This window comes from Schistocerca cancellata, chromosome 8 (genome assembly GCF_023864275.1).
Source record: "Schistocerca cancellata isolate TAMUIC-IGC-003103 chromosome 8, iqSchCanc2.1, whole genome shotgun sequence".
In the NCBI taxonomy this organism is placed as follows: Eukaryota; Metazoa; Arthropoda; class Insecta; order Orthoptera; family Acrididae; genus Schistocerca; species Schistocerca cancellata.
Genome location: NC_064633.1, coordinates 140,262,746 through 140,282,079, shown reverse-complemented (window position 1 = coordinate 140,282,079; position 19,334 = coordinate 140,262,746). Strand labels below are relative to the sequence as shown.

Sequence of the window (19,334 nt, the reverse complement as noted above, 5' to 3'; positions counted from 1 at the left end):
GTAACCACAAAAGCCTCAACAATTTTGTAGGTTTCACATACAAACTGGCAGCCTGAACCACGCCATATTAAAATCGACCATGGGGAATCATGTTTCGTTTTCATAACGTTTCGCGTAAATTAAATGTTGGTTTTTCAGTTTTAGTCGAAATCATACAACTGATGGCTGGTTTAAGACTGCAATTGCTATCATACTTACTCAGTAAATAAAAACTAAATATGCGTACCTGAACCACGCCATATCAAAATCGACCATGGAAAATCATGTTTCGTTTTCATAACGTTTTGCCTACATAAAATGTTGCTTTTTAAGTTTTAATCGAAATCATACAACAACTGATGGCTGGTTTCAGACTGCAATTGCTATCATAATTTCTCAGTAAATAAAAACTAAATATGCGTACCTATGGGTTTAACTATCTGAGAACCCAAGATGAAGTAGCGAGGCAGAAGTATTGTTACATTTTTATACTAGCCACGTTGTCGTATTGTTCTTCATATACATATGTTCGTCTGCCGAGTACTAATTGTTTGGTTCATTATGGTGAGTGTTCATATAGTTAACTATTTATGCATCTATATCATTTTTTTAACACAAATTTTAGGGGCTGAAACTGATTCTCAAGTTTCCTGCGATGCGCTAATCTCTGATAAAGAGAATTTGATAACATTTCCGCATCTGTTCTTCATTGCACAGAGAAAATCTCGCTTGTAACACACTTTACAGAGACGTATAGAGACTGTGTCGTAACCTCTATAGCTGTAGAGACCAGTCACTTTACAAAGAAGTTAAAGTAAAATATACGTTCGGATGGGTTATACAATTACGAGTTCAACTGTAGTGGTCACGGGGATGCGCTCCCTGTTATTAAAAAAAAAAAAACGATGACTTTATTTCAGTAGGTTATGTCCGTCCTCTTTTTGAATACTGTTGCGCGGTGTGGAATCCTTACTAGATATGACTGAGTACATCGAAAAAGTTCAAAGAAAGGCAGCACGTTTTGTATTATCGCGAAATATGGGAGAGAGTGCCACAGAAATGATACATGATTTGGGATGGACATCATTAAAAGAAAGGCGTTTTTCATTGCGACGGAATCTTCCCTCGAAATTGCAATCACCAAATTTCTCCTCCGAATGCGAAAATATTTTGTTGACACCGACTTACATAGGGAGGAACGATCACAAAGATAAAATAAGGGAAATCAGAGCTCGTACGGAAAGATATAGGTGTTCATTCTTCCCGCGCGCTATACGAGATTGGAACAATAGAGAATCGTGAAGGTGGTTCGATGAATCCTCTGCCGGGCACTTAAATGTGACTTGCAGAGTATCCATGTAGATGTAGATGTAGCAAAAGCAATTTACTGAAGAAAGTCACCAAAGATTGCTCGCTTGAGCATAAGACTATCTAATGGGTGGCGCGGAAAAATTTCTGGGTTCAGCTATCTATTAATTCATAAAAACACGAACAAACACTGTCCGAACAGGCCTTGAAGGCCGAACAGTACCGACCAGCCGCCGTGTCATCCTCAGCCCGGAGGCGTCACCGGATGCGGATACAGAGGGACATGTGGCCAGCTTACCGCTCTCCCGGTAAGTTTTCGTGACCAGTGCCGCTACTTCTCAGTCAAGTAGCTCCTCAATTGGCATCAAGAGGGCTGATTGTACTCCGCTTCCGAACAGCACTCGGCAGACCCGGACGGAGACCCATTCAAGTGCTAGCCAAACCTGATAGCGCTTAACTTGTAAGTAGGCTGTTTAGATTTTTATATTGGCAATGCCACGTAGCGCTCTGTATGAAAATCACTGGCTGTGGTGTGTGCAGTATGTGGCTAGTTTGCATTGTTGTCTGCCGCTGTAGTGTTGGGCAGCGGCAGACAACAATGCAAACTAGCCACATACTGCACACACCACAGCCAGTGATTTTCATACAGAGCGCTACGTGGCATTACCAATATAAAAATCTAAACAGCCTACTTACAAACTTCGCTGATCTGACGGGATCCGGTGTTACCACTGCGACAAGGTCGCTGGCATCTATTAATTCATAAAGTCCTCAAAACGGCGTAAAACTGCAAAAGATTTAGTGGCCGTTGATTTAAAAAATCCACGTCAAGGCGAAGGTTATGCGGAGAGGCACCGGCTCTCCGAAGGCCAGACTCCTGCCGCTACCCCAGTACAGCCAACCTGTGCGTGGGCGGGCCGAACAGCCCGTCGGCCGAAAGCCTAAGCGACCGTCGGCATTCCCACCCCCACTCATGTTGGCAGCGGGGACATTTTGCTATCGGGGATGAAACATACGGTATCGAGGAAAAGAGGTTGCAAAAGTACGGAGAGATGACCACCCGGCGCTCGGCCTCAGTTAATGGCAGTGTATGGTAATCTTTACTTGGTGACAGCAGTCGCGCTGTAGTAACCGCAATTTTCCCATTGTGTGTTCGTTTTCATCACCTTGGAAGCAAACATACACAGTTACGCTCTGTTTCTATCAAGTCATACAGGATAGAAAGCTTATAGCAAATACTGAGTTTGCACAGGGAAACCAGCCTCATAGTCTTACAAATGTTAAAACGGTAATCTTTCGTGCTGACCTGTCAGTGTACTCGCATCGTGTTTCTATTCAAACTCGTTACCTTAATTTGTAATTCGAGTCCTGGAGTTCGTCTTTATTAAGCTGCATCAAAAGTCTCACTTTGTATTTTATACCTTTTAAGGTACTCGTGGTTTGGCCTACAGTAAGCCTGCGGATCGGTCATGCAGTCAGAAACTGTAGACCGATTAGCCACCGTCTATTTGTATCAAGAGTGCCTATCATTTCTATGTGTTTAGGGGACTATATCCGCTTTTCTTTTAGCTGTCTGTTACTGGTCTGTACTGTACCCCTTTTCTCTTCACTAATCATTTAATTTCAATCAACAATCGAAATCCCTGCAGTACGAGAAGAAGGACCCGACGCTATCACGGTTTCACGGTTCAGAGAGCAATGGACCATCAGGTGGGGTAGTTCTAATCTGATGGTAGGGAAGACGGTGACGGGCAGAATCCATTTATTTCTTTCATTTCAACCCGTCCGAAGCCAAGACAAGCAAACTACACGCTTCATTGTTGGCTAATGGTTCCCAAATGGAGAAGCGCTTTCCCTCCCCAAACCTTCATTCAGTCCACAGCCCCCCCATCCCTCTCTCTCTGTTCTTCCCGCTCCCTTCATGCCTTGCTCCAGATCTCTCTTCTTTCCCATACGTCTTTCTCTTCCCCTTAACTTACCTCTTCCTCAGTCCGTTTCCCACCACCTTCTTCTTAATCATGTGAGAGGAAGAGAGAGAGAGGGAGAGAGCGAGAGAGAGCGAGAGAGGGGGGGAGGGAGGGAGGGAGAGAAAGAGGGGAGGAGACAGAAAAGCAAAGGCTTCAGATGGGAGGGAGGATCGAGTACGAAAATACACATTTCATGATGTATGCAACCCACACTGTTCCCCGTTAGGCGTATTGCAGTCCACACGGCGTTGGCTGCAAGATCGATGCGAACGGGAAACAGATCAATAAACGTGTTCTGTAGCAATAAAGCAGGTACGCCTACACGTACATTAGGTAACCATGTCTTTTTTTTTAGTCCCTGTTTCTCCTCCGTATCCACACATGACACCAATTATCACGACTTTCAATGGAAAGAAGTGGGAATGCTTTTCAATAGCAGACATCTTTCCAACTGGGCAGATATTGTCATCTATTTCTTTACATTACTAATCATATCTTCTTATTCATTCATAGTTCTCTGATATTTCTTGTCCTCAATTGATTTTCTCCAGTAAGACATCCTCACTTAAGATATGAAACCAGTCCACTTTAACGTAATTGTCCCAAACAGCGATGACCATCATAACAATAATTACAGAGAGACTGCGTCTGAAACTTGCTATGCACACAGTTGTGGACTACGCCACAACTGTTGAAACAGAAATAGAAGCACTATCTGTGACTAAATATGTACAAACGATCTGCTTATGATGTACGTTCTTCCTAAATACGAGGGCTGTTCAGAAAGTAAGCTCCGATTGATCGCGAAATGGGAACCACAGTGAAAATTAGAAATGTTTTATTTTTAACAGTTAGCTACACCATCCAGCTACTTCTCTACGTAGTTGCCGTTCTGACTAAGACATCTGTCGTAGCGTTGTACCAACTTTCCAATACCCTCATCATAAAAGACAGCCGCCAGTGCTTTCCGCCAATTCTCTACGCTGGCCTACAGCTCGTTTTCTGTGCCAAAATGTTGTATTCATAGCCAGCGGTTCATGTGAGCAGAAATGAAACGCAGGGGAAGTCAATTACGGGCTGTATTGTGGGTAGTCAAACATTTCCAATTGCAAACGATGCAGGAGCATCTTCATTGCCCCTTCAGAATGCGGCTGAGAATATTGCCTTGTAGAAGAAACTGCACGTCAGTTATGTAATGTTGGCTGTATAGCTTCAGGCGAAATTTCTCACCAGGTCCTCGTACTTGGCGGGAGACACTATTCTCTAGACAACTTTACGCGATCACTGTGAGCTCAGAAATGAGAGGAGGGACGTGATGCTATCTAGGGTCATACTAGAGACACTGCCCAACACATCTGTGCAAAGCTTTATCGGATTATCATAGTCGTTTCCATTTCGCGATCAATCGGAGCTTACTTTCTGAACAGCCCTCGTATGTGAGTGAGAACACTACTTCTGTGCATTACTTGAGATAGCAGCCCATCTTCTCAAATAAATTACAATTTTCAGTACAGATTCACCACGACTTTAGCGACTTTCTGCGTTCTTAAAAGTAAAAGTACAGCTGTCATAGATCCGGAGGTCGGTCTGAACACCACAGTGTTTTGCTAGGAAGGGTGCTGATGGAGGTGGTACGCCGTTGCTCCCCTAAAATCCTTTATTACGCTGAAATGTAGTGAACTATGAGGGGCGTTCAATAAGTAATGCATAGTTTTATTCAGTGTTCCAGTACATTATACTATTACCGCATCTTAAATTTTCGCGGCGAAAATACTGATCCATAAAATTGTGGGCGTGCGGCCGCATAAATTTGACTTCTTCTTCTAATATTTCGGCTGACTACCGTCCAGCCATCTTCAGAGTGAGCCGAGGTGACTGAGGCTCCAGCACTTGCTCCGTCCTTTTAAAGCCGTGGAAAACACCACTGCTCATACGGCCACAGATACAGAAGGCGCCAGAGACGTTAATCGGCGGCAAAGACGTATGGCATATGCATGGAAATAGATAAATGGCTGCGCAGTCGATCCTCACGGTGATATCGATGTATCACTGCGAGCTGCACCGTCGCGACTTCTTTGTGAGTTTATTACAGAAATTGCCGGATTGCAAGGTTTGTCCCAGCTGAAGCCGCTGTCTCTATTAATTAAATTCGTTGCCAAGCGAATTTCAATTGCTTCCTTCACTATTGAGTCTCAGAAGGATGAAGTCGAGGCTAAAATTTCGACATTATCGTACGCCACAGAGTGCCCAGCGTCAATACAGTGCTCGGCCACCGTAGATTTATTAGGCTGTACCAGCGGTGCTCTGTGCATCTCTCCTAGATAGTACGTGTCGTCTGTCCGATGTATGAACGGCCGCACTCACAGGGGATCTTGAAAACCCCAGGCTTCCGAAGCACCAAACCATCTTTAACGGAACCCAGGAGTGCTGCTGTCTTTAGTGGAGGGCGAAAACCACTTTCACTTCATGCTTACTGAGGATCCGTCCTATTTTTGACGATAGGCTTCCCACGTATGGCAGAAAAGCCATCGATTTAAAACTTTCTTTGTCTTCTTCTTATTTTCTTATACCCACAGTTGGTTTCATTTGTAGCGCATTGTCTTTCTGCTGTTGTGAGTACCCGTTGGCTTCAGAAACTCTTCTCAGGTGTAAAAGCTCGTTCTCCAGACTGCTCTCGTCAGCAATGACATGTGCTCTGTGTACTAGAGTTCTGAGTACACTCATCGTCTGTGAAGGATGGTGGCAGCTATTTGCGCGTAAATATAAATCCGTATGGGTCGGTTTTCGATAAACCGCTTGTCCAAATGTGCCTTATATATCTATTTCCATGAATATGCCAGACGTGTTTGCCGCCTATTAACGTCTCTGGCGCCTTGTGTATCTGTGGCCGCATGCGCAGTGGTGCGGTCCACGGCTTTAAGAGGACGGAGCAAGTGCTGGAGCGTCAGTCACCTCAGCCACTCTGAAGATGGTTGGACGGTACTCAGCCGAAATATTAGAAGAAGAAGTCAAATTTATGCGGCTGCACGCCCGAAATTTTATGGATCGATATTATTTCGCTCCCTTTTGGCTACAAAACCCTTCTCTTCAGTGTTATCTTTGTTCCATGCGACGGCCTTACTCTACCTTAGTGAGAGGGCCCGTATGCCCTCAGGGTAGCACTCAGTGGTGGACATCGGAACCAACGTCTTGCTGCATCAGTAATCGCCCCGTCATCCACGTACTACCTCCAGCGGAGTGTATCCATCACTGGGCCAAACAGATGGGGTTGGAAGGCACGAGATCCGGACAGTAGGGTGAATGAGGAAGAACAGTCCAATGAAGTTTTGTGAGTCCTGTTGGGTGCGTAGACGTATGTGAGGCCTCGCGATGTCGTGAAGAAGGAGAAGTTTCTTGTCATTTCTGTGGTGACTAACACACTGAAGACGTTTCTTCAGTTCCCTCAAGGTAGCACAATACGTTTCAGAGTTGATCATTACACCATGAGGGAGGATATCAACCAGAATAACCTTTCGCAGTCCCAGAAGGCCGTGGTCATGACTTTAGCGGCTGAGGGTGCGGCTTTGAACTTTTTGTTCGGAGGAATGTAGGTGTTGTGCCACTCCACGGACTGCTGTTTTGTTTCCGGTTCGAAATGATGAACCCTTCTGTCATAGCCTGTGACGACGTTCTACACAACATTGATCATCCCATCTGGTGGACGAGTGTGTCGGCGCTATAAACAGAGACGTATAGTTAAGCAGGGAGGTGTTTGACTGTGACCTGCCGATCTCTTCGAAGCCGGCCGGAGTTGCCGAGCGGTTCTAGGCGCTTCAGTCTGGAACCGCGCGACCGCTACGGTCGCAGGTTCGAATCCTGCCTCGGGCATGGATGTGTGTGATGTCCTCAGGTTAGTTAGGTTTAAGTAGTTCTAAGTTCTAGGGGACTGACGACCTCAGAAGTTAAGTCCCATAGTGCTCAGAGGCATTTTTTTGATCTCTTCGAATGAGAGTGTTCGCGCGTTCCAACATTGCACAGCTGTGTGCGACCGGTGGGCACGCGTGAGATCGGACAGGCCTGCATGACCTTGCTGCGATGATGACAATCGTCTCGTCCAACGACTCACCGTGATTTTGTTCACTGCCAGGTCGGCGTAGACATTTCGCAAGCGGCTATGGATATCTGCAATGCTTTGGTTTTGCGCCAGAAGAATCACAATGACGGCTCTTTCATATGTTGTCCCAAAATAGACTGTATTTTAAATTTCCGTGATATCCCCCCTGACTCTTTCCACCAGGTGACCTAGACAATTGCTTGAATAGGATCTCTTCACCGTCATTTTCAGTTTTTTTATTGTACTCTTTGTTGGTGTGAAACACTGCAAAGGTTACAGGAGGACCTGATAATTTTTATACTAGTGTTTTCCCAGCAAGAAGGACCAAATATCTGAAAGTAAAGCAAAGAAAAGGACTACATTTTGAAGAAATATATACGTAAACAGTTAAAAGTTTTCTTTAAAGAAGATTGTTTCAACAGCGAAAAAGTCAGATTTATTGAAATAAAAAAATTATCTTCGATGTTTTTTGGCATTTAAAAATGTTCTGTCGACAACACTTTTCCCGTTTTTTGAGATCTCAACAGTGTGGAGTATATACCGTATGGTGTTATTCAAGAACATCCACTATGACATTTCTTTGCTCATTTGTAAATTAAACCCTCATTTGTTATTTCCTTAATTTTGTTCTTATATTTCGACTTCTTACAGAAAGTATGGTGCCTAATAACATTTGTCACACCATTCGATTACAAAACTGCTCTGACCAGAACACCCGATTTTGACGTCGACGGCCACGTATAACAGGCGAGACTCAACAGAGAATTAAAATACCAGGGGACCGCGGTAGACTCACTTGCCGTAAGTAACTGATTAAGATAAGGGCGTATATCGCGTGAAAAAGGCTTAAGAATGATTTGAGGAAGTTCATCATTGCAATCGCTTGGCAGCTATACACGTCACTTCAGCAGTGCTTAGAGCCATTTGAAGTATTTAAGGGGGCAAGAACTGCGTCAGATGTTGAGTGATCACTGTGAAAGGCACGGAGATGTCGAGTACTGGTGTGAGGCAGCACCTGTTAGAGTTTAAAGGTCGCCTTATTTTGGGGCTCCATTTGGCCACTTGATCGAATCTTGTTGTTGTTGTTGTTGTTGTTGTTGTGGTCTTCAGTCCTGAGACTGGTTTGATGCAGCTCTCCATGCTACTCTAGCCTGTGCAACCTTCATCATCTCCCAGTACCTTTGCAACCTACATCCTTCTGAATCTGCTTAGTGTATTCATCTCTTGGTCTCCCTCTACGATTTTTACCCTCCCCGCTGCCCTCCAATACTAAATTGGTGATCCCTTGATGCCTCAGAACATGTCCTACCAACCGACCCCTTCTTTTGGTCAAGTTGTGCCACAAACTTCTCTTCTCCCAATCCTATTCAATACTTCCTCATTAGTTATGTGATCTACCCATCTAATCTTCAGCATTCTTCTGTAGCACCACATTTCGAAAGCTTCTATTCTCTTCTTGTCCAAACAATTTATCGTCCATGTTTCACTTCCATACATGGCTACACTCCATACAAACACTTTCAGAAATGACTTCTTGACACTTAAATCTATACTCGATGTTAACAAATTTCTCTTCTTCAGAAACGCTTTCCTCGCCATTGCCAGTCTACATTTTATATCCTCTCTACTTCGACCATCATCAGTTATTTTGCTCCCCAAATAGCAAAACTCCTTTACTACTTTAAGTGTCTCATTTCCTACTCTAATTCCCTCAGCATCACACACTTAATTCGACTACATTCCATTATCCTCGTTTTGCTTTTGTTGATGTTCATCTTATATCCTCCTTTCAAGACGCTATCCATTCCGTTCAACTGCTCTTCCAAGTCCTTTGCTGTCTCTGACAGAATTACAATGTCATCGGCGAACCTCAAAGTTTTTATTTCTTCTCCATGGATTTTAATACCTACTCCGAATTTTTCTTTTGTTTCCTTTACTGCTTGCTCAATATACAGATTGAATAACATCGGGGAGAGGCTACAACCCTGTCTTACTCCCTTCCCAACCACTGCTTCCCTTTCGTGTCCCTCGACTCTTATAACTGCCATCTGGTTTCTGTACAAATTGTAAGTAGCCTTTCGCTCCCTGTATTTTACCACTGCCACCTTTAGAATTTGAAAGAGAGTATTCCAGTCAACATTGTCAAAAGCTTTCTCTACGTCTACAAATGCTAGAAACGTAGGTTTGCCTTTCCTTAATCTTTCTTGTAAGATAAGTCGTAAGGTCAGTATTGTCTCACGTGTTCCAACATTTCTACGGAATCCAAACTGATCATCCCCGAGGTCAGCTTCTACTAGTTTTTCCATTCGTCTGTAAAGAATTCGTGTTAGTATTTTGCAGCTGTGGCTTATTAAACTGATTGTTCGGTAATTTTCACATCTGTCAACACCTGCTTTCTTTGGGATTGGAATTATTATATTCTTCTTGAAGTCTGAGGGTATTTCGCCTGTTTCATACATCTTGCTAACCAGATGGTAGAGTTTTGTCAGGACTGGCTCTCCCAAGGCCGTCAGTAGTTCCAATGGAATGTTGTCTACTCCGGGGGCCTTGTTTCGACTTAGGTTTTTCAGTGCTCTGTCAAACTCTTCACACAGTATCGTATCTCCCATTTCATCTTCATCTACATCCTCTTCCATTTCCATAATATTGTCCTCAAGTGCATCGCCCTTGTATAGACCCTCTATATACTCCTTCCACCTTTCTGCTTTCCCTTCTTTGCTTAGAACTGGGTTTCCATCTGAGCTCTTGATGGTCATACAAGTGGTTCTCTTATCTCCAAAGGTCTCTTTAATTTTCCTGTAGGCAGTATCTATCTTACCCCTAGTGAGATAAGCCTCTACATCCTTACATTTGTCCTCTATCCATCCCTGCTTAGCCATTTTGCACTTCCTGTCGATCTCATTTTTGAGACGTTTGTATTCCTTTTGCCTGCTTCATTTACTGCATTTTTATATTTTCTCCTTTCATCAATTAAATTCAATATTTCTTCTGTTACCCAAGGATTTCTACTAGGCCTCGTCTTTTTACCTACTTGATCCTCTGCTGCCTTCACTACTTCATCCCTCAAAGCTACCCATTCTTCTTCTACTGTATTTCTTTCCCCCATTCCTGTCAATTGTTCCCTTATGCTCTCCCTGAAACTCTGTACAACGTCTCGCTCTTTCAGTTTATCCAGGTCCCATCTCCTTAAGTTCCCACCTTTTTGCAGTTTCTTCAGTTTTAATCTACAGGCCATAACCAATACATTGTGGTCAGAGTCCACACAATTTAAAACCTGGTTCCTAAATCTCTGTCTTACCCTTATATAATCTATCTGATACCTTTTAGTATCTCCAGGGTTCTTCCATGTATACAACCTTCTTTCATGATTCTTAAACCAAGTGTTACCTATGATTAAGTTATGCTCTGTGCAAAATTCTACCAGACGGCTTCCTCTTTCATTTCTCTCCCCCAATCCATATTCCCCCACTACGTTTCCTTCTCTCCCTTTTCCTATTCTCGAATTCCTGTCACCCATGACTATTAAATTTTCATCACCCTTCACTATCTGAATAATTTCTTTTATCTCATAATACATTTCTTCAATTTCTTCGTCATCTGCAGAGCTAATTGGCATATAAACTTGTACTACTGTAGTAGGTGTGGGCTTCGTATCTATCTTGGCCACAATAATGCGTTCACTATGCTGTTTGTAGTAGCTTACCCGCATTCCTATTTTCCTATTCATTATTAAACATACTCCTGCATTACCCCTATTTGATTTTGTGTTTATAACCCTGTAATCACCTGACCAGAAGTCTTGTTCCTCCTGCCACCGAACTTCACTAATTCCCACTATATCTAACTTTAACCTATCCATTTCCCTTTTTACATTTTCTAACCTACCTGCCCGATTAAGTGATCTGACATTCCACGCTCCGATCCGTAGAACGCCTTTCTCATGATAACGACGTCCACTCGAGTAGTCCCCGCCCGGAGATCCGAATGGGGGACTATTTTACCTCCGGAATATTTTACCCAAGAGGACGCCATCATCATTTAATCATACAGTAAAGCTGCATGCCCTCGGGAAAAATTACGGCCGTAGTTTCCCCTTGCTTTCAGCCGTTCGCAGTACCAGCACAGCAAGTCCATTTTGGTTATTGTTACAAGGCCAGATCAGTCAATCATCCAGACTGATGCCCTTGCAACTATTGAAAAGGTTGCTGCCCCTCTTCAGGAACCACACGTTTGTCTGGCCTCTCAACAGATACCCCTCCGTTGTGGTTGCACCTACGATACGGCTATCTGTATCGCTGAGGCACACAAGCCTCCCCACCAACGCCAAGGTCCATGGTTCATGGGGGGAGGTGGTCGAATCTAGCAGTATCCTAATCTGTGGGACATTCGCACGGGACAGTGGCCCGACGTTGGACTGCATGCGAACGTGAAGGAAAGCATATTCGTAGACAAGGTTCCGGTCAACCACGTTTGACCATCACAAAAGAGGATCGTCGTGTTGTCCACTAAGCACATCGTAAACCCATCCAGGAGCAAGTAATGGACTCCCTGTAACATTCTGTGTCTTCTGCATCATTGTTGGTCCAAGACTAGCAGTACACTGACTAAGGAATTAATGTCCCATAACAGAAACGGCTGCGTTTGGATTGGTGACGCAGCCGGGAACCATGGACTGCTGATGAATAGCGTGCATTGAGTCCAGCGATGAATCGTAGATGGGTACGACCTGGAATTGCTATCGTCAGCGAGTATGGCGGCGACCTGAGGAGAGGTCCCATCCTTCCAGTGGTTTGGAGCCACCGGGTATTTCAGGTCACGGCTGATAGTGATTGAGAGAACTTTGACAGCACGTCTGTGCGTCAGCAATATCCTCCTTCCTTATGACTGTGTGACCTCTCATGTGACAGTATCTTTGTGCAGTTTTTCATCTGAACAATGTTCGTCCACACATGGCACGGATCTCTATGAACTATCTGCGTGATGTTTATACACTGCCAAGGCCATCAAAATCCCCACATCTGTCCACGATACAGCACGTGTGGTACCATCTCAGACCTTAACTCTCATTGCCAATATCCAGGATATCAAGGACCAGTTACGACAGTTGTGGGACAGCTTGCCTTATGAGAGGATGCAACGGCTCTATGACAACCTTCCCAACCGAGGCATTTCACACATCAAGGTAAGAGTAGGTGATACGTCATACTGAGAAGCGGGCTCACACTGCCAAGTTCTTTGTAAATTTGGCATGATATTGGAATCACTGTAATAACATCATATGCCCTCTCAACCTGTGCAGTTTCATTTCGTTTCCTTATCTCCTCCTGGGTGCATCGTTTCTTTTCTCAGACGGTCTACCATGTCAAGCCCTGCAACGACTCTCTTCGTTTCATCTTGTTCGTTATTCGACGTAGTTTCTCGTTGACGTCTACATACCTTACATAAACAATACACCTGATTTAAACTGGGTGCCGGATGGGGACTCGAACCTGGGACCTATGACTTCGAAGGCTAGTGCTGTAGCGACCGAGCTAACCAAGCACGACTCACGATCTCCCCACAGCTTTACCTGCATCACTGTCACATCTCCCACCTTCCAAACTTCAAGCACGTTCTCTTGCGTGCTTTGCCCTGGCTGTGGCTAAGCTAAGTCTCCGCAGTAGCCTTTATTCCGGGAGTGCTAATCGTACAAGGAATACATGAGACCTTCTGTGAAATTTGGATGGTAGGAGACGTGGAATTGGTGCAGGTAAGGCTGTGGAGTGGATCGTGAATCGTGCTTTGGTAGCTCAGTAGGTGCAGCCTTTGCCTGCGAAAGATAAATGTCCCAGGTTCTATTCCTGGTCCGGCACACAGTTTTAATCGGCCAGTGAGTTCCAAGTCAGCGCACACTCCGCTGCAGAGTGAAAACTCATTCTGGAATAGACCTGGTCAACATTTTGCCGTAGCACCACATTTTAAATGCATTTGCATTTCTGCATTGCCCACTACCCACGCATCCACACAGAGCTGTGCTCGAAACGACGCTTTTCTTGAATTTTTTCCTGGTCTCATGGTTTATAACTTTGGATATGCGTGGTTGCCTCCTTTTTCTAGGGAGCTTCGTTTCCTTGCGCAATCCTTGCTGTTACATCCTGGTCACGCTTTCCTTCCTCGTCTGTTCTACTTGTTAGACAGAGGAATTCGTTTATATCTTCAAGAGTCTCTTGTACAAGCGTGTCCACCTGCTACACAGGCCATCATCTCAGCTTTGGTTTTGCTGATGCGCGTATTAAAACCAGCAGCCAGTACTCACTCCATTTAATTAAGCCAATGATGGAGATGGGTTAGAAAGGATGCCCTTCTATTTCTTTCTTCAAGTGCCATATATCTGTTCGTTACTTTCTCTTGGTCACTAACTCGGTTGTCTGTAGTTTACTTTTATTTGACCTCTCCATCTCTTTTTTGTCCACCTGTTGATCATTTCCGTATTAGTCAATAAGTCACTATTATCTTAGCCATTCTGTTTTCATTCATTCTTGTGACATGCACTCTCCATTTATATCGGTACTCCTTGATCGGTTCATATATGCTTTAAGTAGTAGTTATTGATAAATTATTGTATTCTTACCACAACAGGTAAAGCATATCCAACCGTTCTTGTTAAAAATCTCATTCCCGCAGCTTGTATTCTTCGTCCATTTCCAGCTATTATTGTCTAAGTCTCAACGCCAAAATATAGCTGTTTCAAAAGATTTGTTCCTTAATAGAACATATCTTCAATGTCCGACATAGTTAGTGTTTGAGCTCCTGAAACGGCTTCTAATGCCCTTGGCAAGATATTATTTTTTAATCTTAGAACATATCCAGAGTTAAAACGAAAAGGCAATCAGATAGTAAAATGTTTTAAAGCGATTAGATCTACAAGAACTAGCCAAGGAAAGAAATTCATTTCAGAATAAGCGTTACTATGGGTTCAAATGGCTCTGAGCACTATGGGACTTAACTGCTGTGGTCATCAGTCCCCTAGAACTTAGAACTACTTAAACCTAACTAACCTAAGGACATCACACACATGCATGCCCGAGTCAGGATTCGAACCTGCGACCGTAGCGGTCGCGCGGTTCCAGACTGTAGCGCCTAGAACCGCATGGCTACTCCGGCCGTCAAGCGTTACTATATTTTCATTCTTAATTACTGTAAGATTCACAACAAGCAACACCGAATGGGCGGCAAGAAAGAACAGGTTTCTACAGCCTGTCCAGTGAGTAACGACAGCGAGCCGAGACGATACAAGAAACAAAATTCATGACATGGTAAATCAAAGGAAAATTCCGTCTACTACGAAGCACGATGTAACCTAAAGAGTCCCAGCATCCGCAGCGGAAGAGACAGAAAAACAAATGAGTGTATTAATGACAGGCGTTGCTGCACAGCAAGTTTTCCACAACTTCAGCTTTTTTTATGACTCTGCAATTAGGGAACAGCGAAGTATAATGGGAGTATGAACAGGACGAGCTAAATGGGACAGAAGTGATACCGAGATTGTGTAGTACAACGACATAGTCAAGGTCACTGCAAAACCGTAGCTGTGGCGTTCCTGCCAAAGTATCGGAGTGCGGTGTGACATAGTATCTATTGTCCACCATTTTATGAAATGCATAATCCTTTTCATACAGAATCTGCCAGTTGACTATAGTGTGCAAAAATGTAACACACTGAACATGAATAGAGTAAAGGGAAGTTCCACGTTCCGGCACTGACATGTCAGTCGCATCCGACAAAACGCCATGTCATCCTATGCTAATGGAGATATCGGTTGCGGAAGTAGCCTATTGGTTTCTTGACCTTGAAAATGCTACTAATCGATCGAGTAGCTCCTCAGTTGGCCGCAAGAGGTTGATCGCATCCAGTACCAGTCTCCTTACCATGGAAAAATCTCTGGCAGTACCTGGAATCGAACACTGGTCCCGCACATGGCAGTCAGCCAGCTGACAACGCAGCTATTGAAGAGGACAAATAGAAGGAATTTGTTGCTATTCGATGCACTGTTGGCTGCGAATCACAGAAAACAGTAACAATCGTAAAATATCCAAAAGTAATTGTCTGGGGCGACCTACAGTGGATTGTTCATATTTGTCGTGTTATTGGTCAAGGGCAACAGTTACATTCCAGTACAAAATTTCAGTGTTCAAAAAAATGAAACTTGTGAAGTTAGTTCCAGTAACGCCCCACCCTCGATTATTTAAAGAGCCGATCTCGCTTGTACGAGGGCTATTCGGAACCTAAGGAACGATAGGTCGCGAAATGGAAACCACATGAAAATCAAAATTGTTTTATTTGCAACAGTTAGGTACAACTTCCAGCTACTTATCTCCATAGTCGCTGATCCCACTTGGATGTTTATCGTAGCGTTGTACCAACTTTCCAATAGCCTCGTTATAGAAGGCAGCCGCCAGTGCTTTCCGCCAATTCTCTATGCTGGCCTACAGCTCGTTGTCTGTGCCAAAATATTGCCTTCATAGCCATAGGTTCATGTCAGCAGAGATGAAACTCAGAGGGAGACAATTACGGGCTGTACTGTGGGTAATCAAACATTTCCAATTGAAAACGATGCAGGAGCAACTTCATTGCCCCTGCAGAATGTGGTTGAGAATTGTCTTGAAGGAGGAAACGCACGACAGTTGGGTAATGTTGGCTGCATAGCTTCAGGCGAAATTTCTCACCAGGTCCTCGTACTTGGAGGGAAACACTATTGTTCTAGGTATCTTTATGTGCTCAGAACTAAAAATAACGACGTAACGCGATCGACGGGAATACTAGAAACACTGTCCAACACACCTGTGCAAAACGTCATCGGATTTTCACTGAGGTTTCCATTTAGTGACCGATCGTTCCTTACTTTCCGAATAACCCTCGTATAAAAGAGCTTTAAACGATTGATTACTCTACGAACAGTTAATGAGTTAAGCTAGTTTTTCACGCTCCTCAATGTTTATGACGTCATATCTCCTGAGCTATGTGTCGTACAATGATATAATTTTGCAAGTACATTCAGCGGTATACACTATTGGATACTGTCTACAAAATGTGTTGCGAATAGAATTAGTAGTATAGAAGTAATAAATTAAAACGTCATGCCAGATGACAAGGCGAAAAAGTAGTAAGCCAAGAATTCCCAGACTTTTTATCACTGCGTGCCATTTTACATATCAGAAGCTTGTACACTTTTTAACGAAACCTCAGGCGGGGAGGAGGAGGGGTAGCAGGCGAAGTTTGAGCGACGACTTCGCCAGGGGTGAGGAACGAACGATACAAGGCGTATAATTATCGCCACTTTGCTTAGTGTTGACAACATACGGCTTTTTGTCGAAACACACACAAGTAATAAGGCGAGATTCACCAGTTGTGTGAGATTTTCCTTCTTTTGCAGTTATAAAACGAGCCAGGTTATCGGGATTTTATAAAATTAGTAGCAGTATTAATAGAATTTGACACGTATATGGATCCTTTTTTACAAAACGCAAATTTCCTTCGAAACAGTGAAGAAGTTTAAGTAACTAAGAGTGCTAAGAACTTTGATGACGTTTTGATAAAGAAGGCTTGCTATTTTGATTTTAAAGCGTTTCTAAGCGTACAACGCTTTAGGGAATTGGTTATGACTAGTTATTGTACCGGTCATTATTCTAAAGCCAAATTGTAAGTAGCTTTCATCATACTTGCGGTTAGGAGTTGGTTTACGTTCCGTAACTGCATCATTGAGAGTAGCAGAAGCTACAGGGCTTAAAAATCGCTTTATGGTTAACATAAAATACAATCACATATAAGCCACGCAGTCAAGTTAAACTTCACATAACAATTAAAGTAGTGTAGAGTCAGATCGTTGTAATAAGCGTACTCCGGTTCCAGACGTCAGTTGTCTTTGTATCATGATGCCACTTAACATAACACCCAAGGAAGCGACAATAATTACAACAACAAACCGTTCACTGCTTAATGACTACTGCAGCGCAACACATTGGTGAACAGCGTAAGTTGGCAGTAGTTGCAAAGCGGCACGAAAACTTTCAGTTTTCTCACCGTCGTTTTACTTTACAAGCAAAGAAACACAAGAGAATAAATTTATTTCTACCAGTACGTGTTTTGCTTATTGCTACGCGCACGAGCTGACGTGTCCCTATGTACCACCAGTAGTACGCGTACCATAAGCTGGGTACCCCTGAAGTAGCGATAAACTTTTCTTCCTCCTTTAATTATTTATTGGTATTTTGTAGAGCACGTGGGGTGTAACCTAGAAAAAATTTCGAAAATGTTTGGAATTATGTGTAAAGTTTGTTACAAGTCGCAAAGAGCTCTCCTTTTCGAATACTAGATGAATATAGTCTGGGTATTATGCGCGGCGTGAGATTTGCTGCCTCGATACGTTTAGACAGTTTCCAACTTAAATAATTAAGACCATGACAGGATGTTAAATTTTGAAATTCGGTCAAATATTTGTGTGAAATACTGAAACGCAAACTTTTGTTGGCCGTGGAAGTCGCTGGATAGGCAACCTGCACCTGGGATTGGCTGATCGGGTGACCGTTTTAGCCGTTTAGTGATATACCGACTTTGACTGTCTGTTCCTTATCAAGAGCCCATAAATATTGCTTGGCCGATGGCTGCGTCGGAACAAGCTTGGAGTTAGCGTTTTATTGAGGCTGCTACCGGAGCAATCAAGTAGAAGCCTCAATAAAATGTTGGCTCCAAACATGCTTTGACGCAGACATCAGGCAAGCAATATTTATGAGCTCTTGATAGTAAACAGACGGTCGAAATCTATATAACCATGAAATAATTAACGTCAACGTTGAAAGAAATAAACGGTGTATGGTAAAGTGGAGTAACTACATAAAACTGGAGAAAATATATTTCTAATTTTAACACCAAAGCTACTATTTATTTACTGGCTGACTAGTTTCGGGTTTGCCTTTTTTCACAAGCCATTTATTACAAAGAATAAAATTTGTTATGGGTGTGGCAAATGTGTACAGTAACGGTATCAGTGATAATATGGTTCACATGGTAACTACTTACGCATTTTGTATTTAGGATGTGTTTGGTGTGAACAGTTCTGTTTATGTTACAACACTTACATGTACCAAAGACCTGCGTTAAAAGACGTCACATTTTTAACTACTCCTTACTCTCATGTTAATGTATGTGCATAATACATATATTTTTTAATTGTGGTATCTTTGTCAACCAGCATCATGTAATCCACGTGACAACTATACTTTACATGCAATGGAAAATTTGTTCTCATTGGATTACGATGCGTGTCACGTTGGTTTGTTTACCGTAGGCGTTACTGTAAATCTGACAGAAACTAATGCACAGAATTTTATTTTAAGGTCTTTCATAATTTCTGATATATTAAATTTCTTTCACGATTATATTAATATCACTGCCTATATTTAATGTGGCAACGGCCTTGCCGCAGCGGATACTCCGGTTCCCGTCAGATCACCGAAGTTAAGCGCTGTCGGGCATGGCCGGCACTTGGATGGGTGACCATCCGGGCCACCATGCGCTGTTGCCATTTTTCGGGGTACACTCAGCCTCGTGATGGCAATTGAGGAGCTACTCGATCGAATAGTAGCTTCGGTCAAAGAAAACCATCGTAACGACCGGGAGAGCGGTGTGCTGACCACACGCCCCTCCTATCCGCATCCTCCTCTGAGGATGACACAGCTGTCGGATGATACCGATGGGCCACTTGTGGCCTGACGACGGAGTGCTATATTTAATGTGAGACACAGTGTTCCATCGTACAGTGCTGTATAATGAAGGTACCACAATTAAGAAAAATATATATTATGTACATATATTAATACAATAACATGTAATTACAATTGTTACGTGATGACGTAAATAGAAGTGTCCGCAACAAACACAATCTATACACAAAATACGAAAGTAGCTACTGTTTGAACCATATTATTACAGAGATCTTCTTATCCACATTC

The 19,334-nt window shown here is 43.2% G+C and overlaps 1 pseudogene; it reads left to right on the top strand.

The window, feature by feature from the left end:
* Nucleotides 1-18,789: 18,789 nt before the first annotated feature.
* Nucleotides 18,790-18,907, top strand: LOC126096174 (5S ribosomal RNA; annotated as a pseudogene).
* The last annotated feature ends 427 nt before the right edge of the window (nucleotides 18,908-19,334 follow it).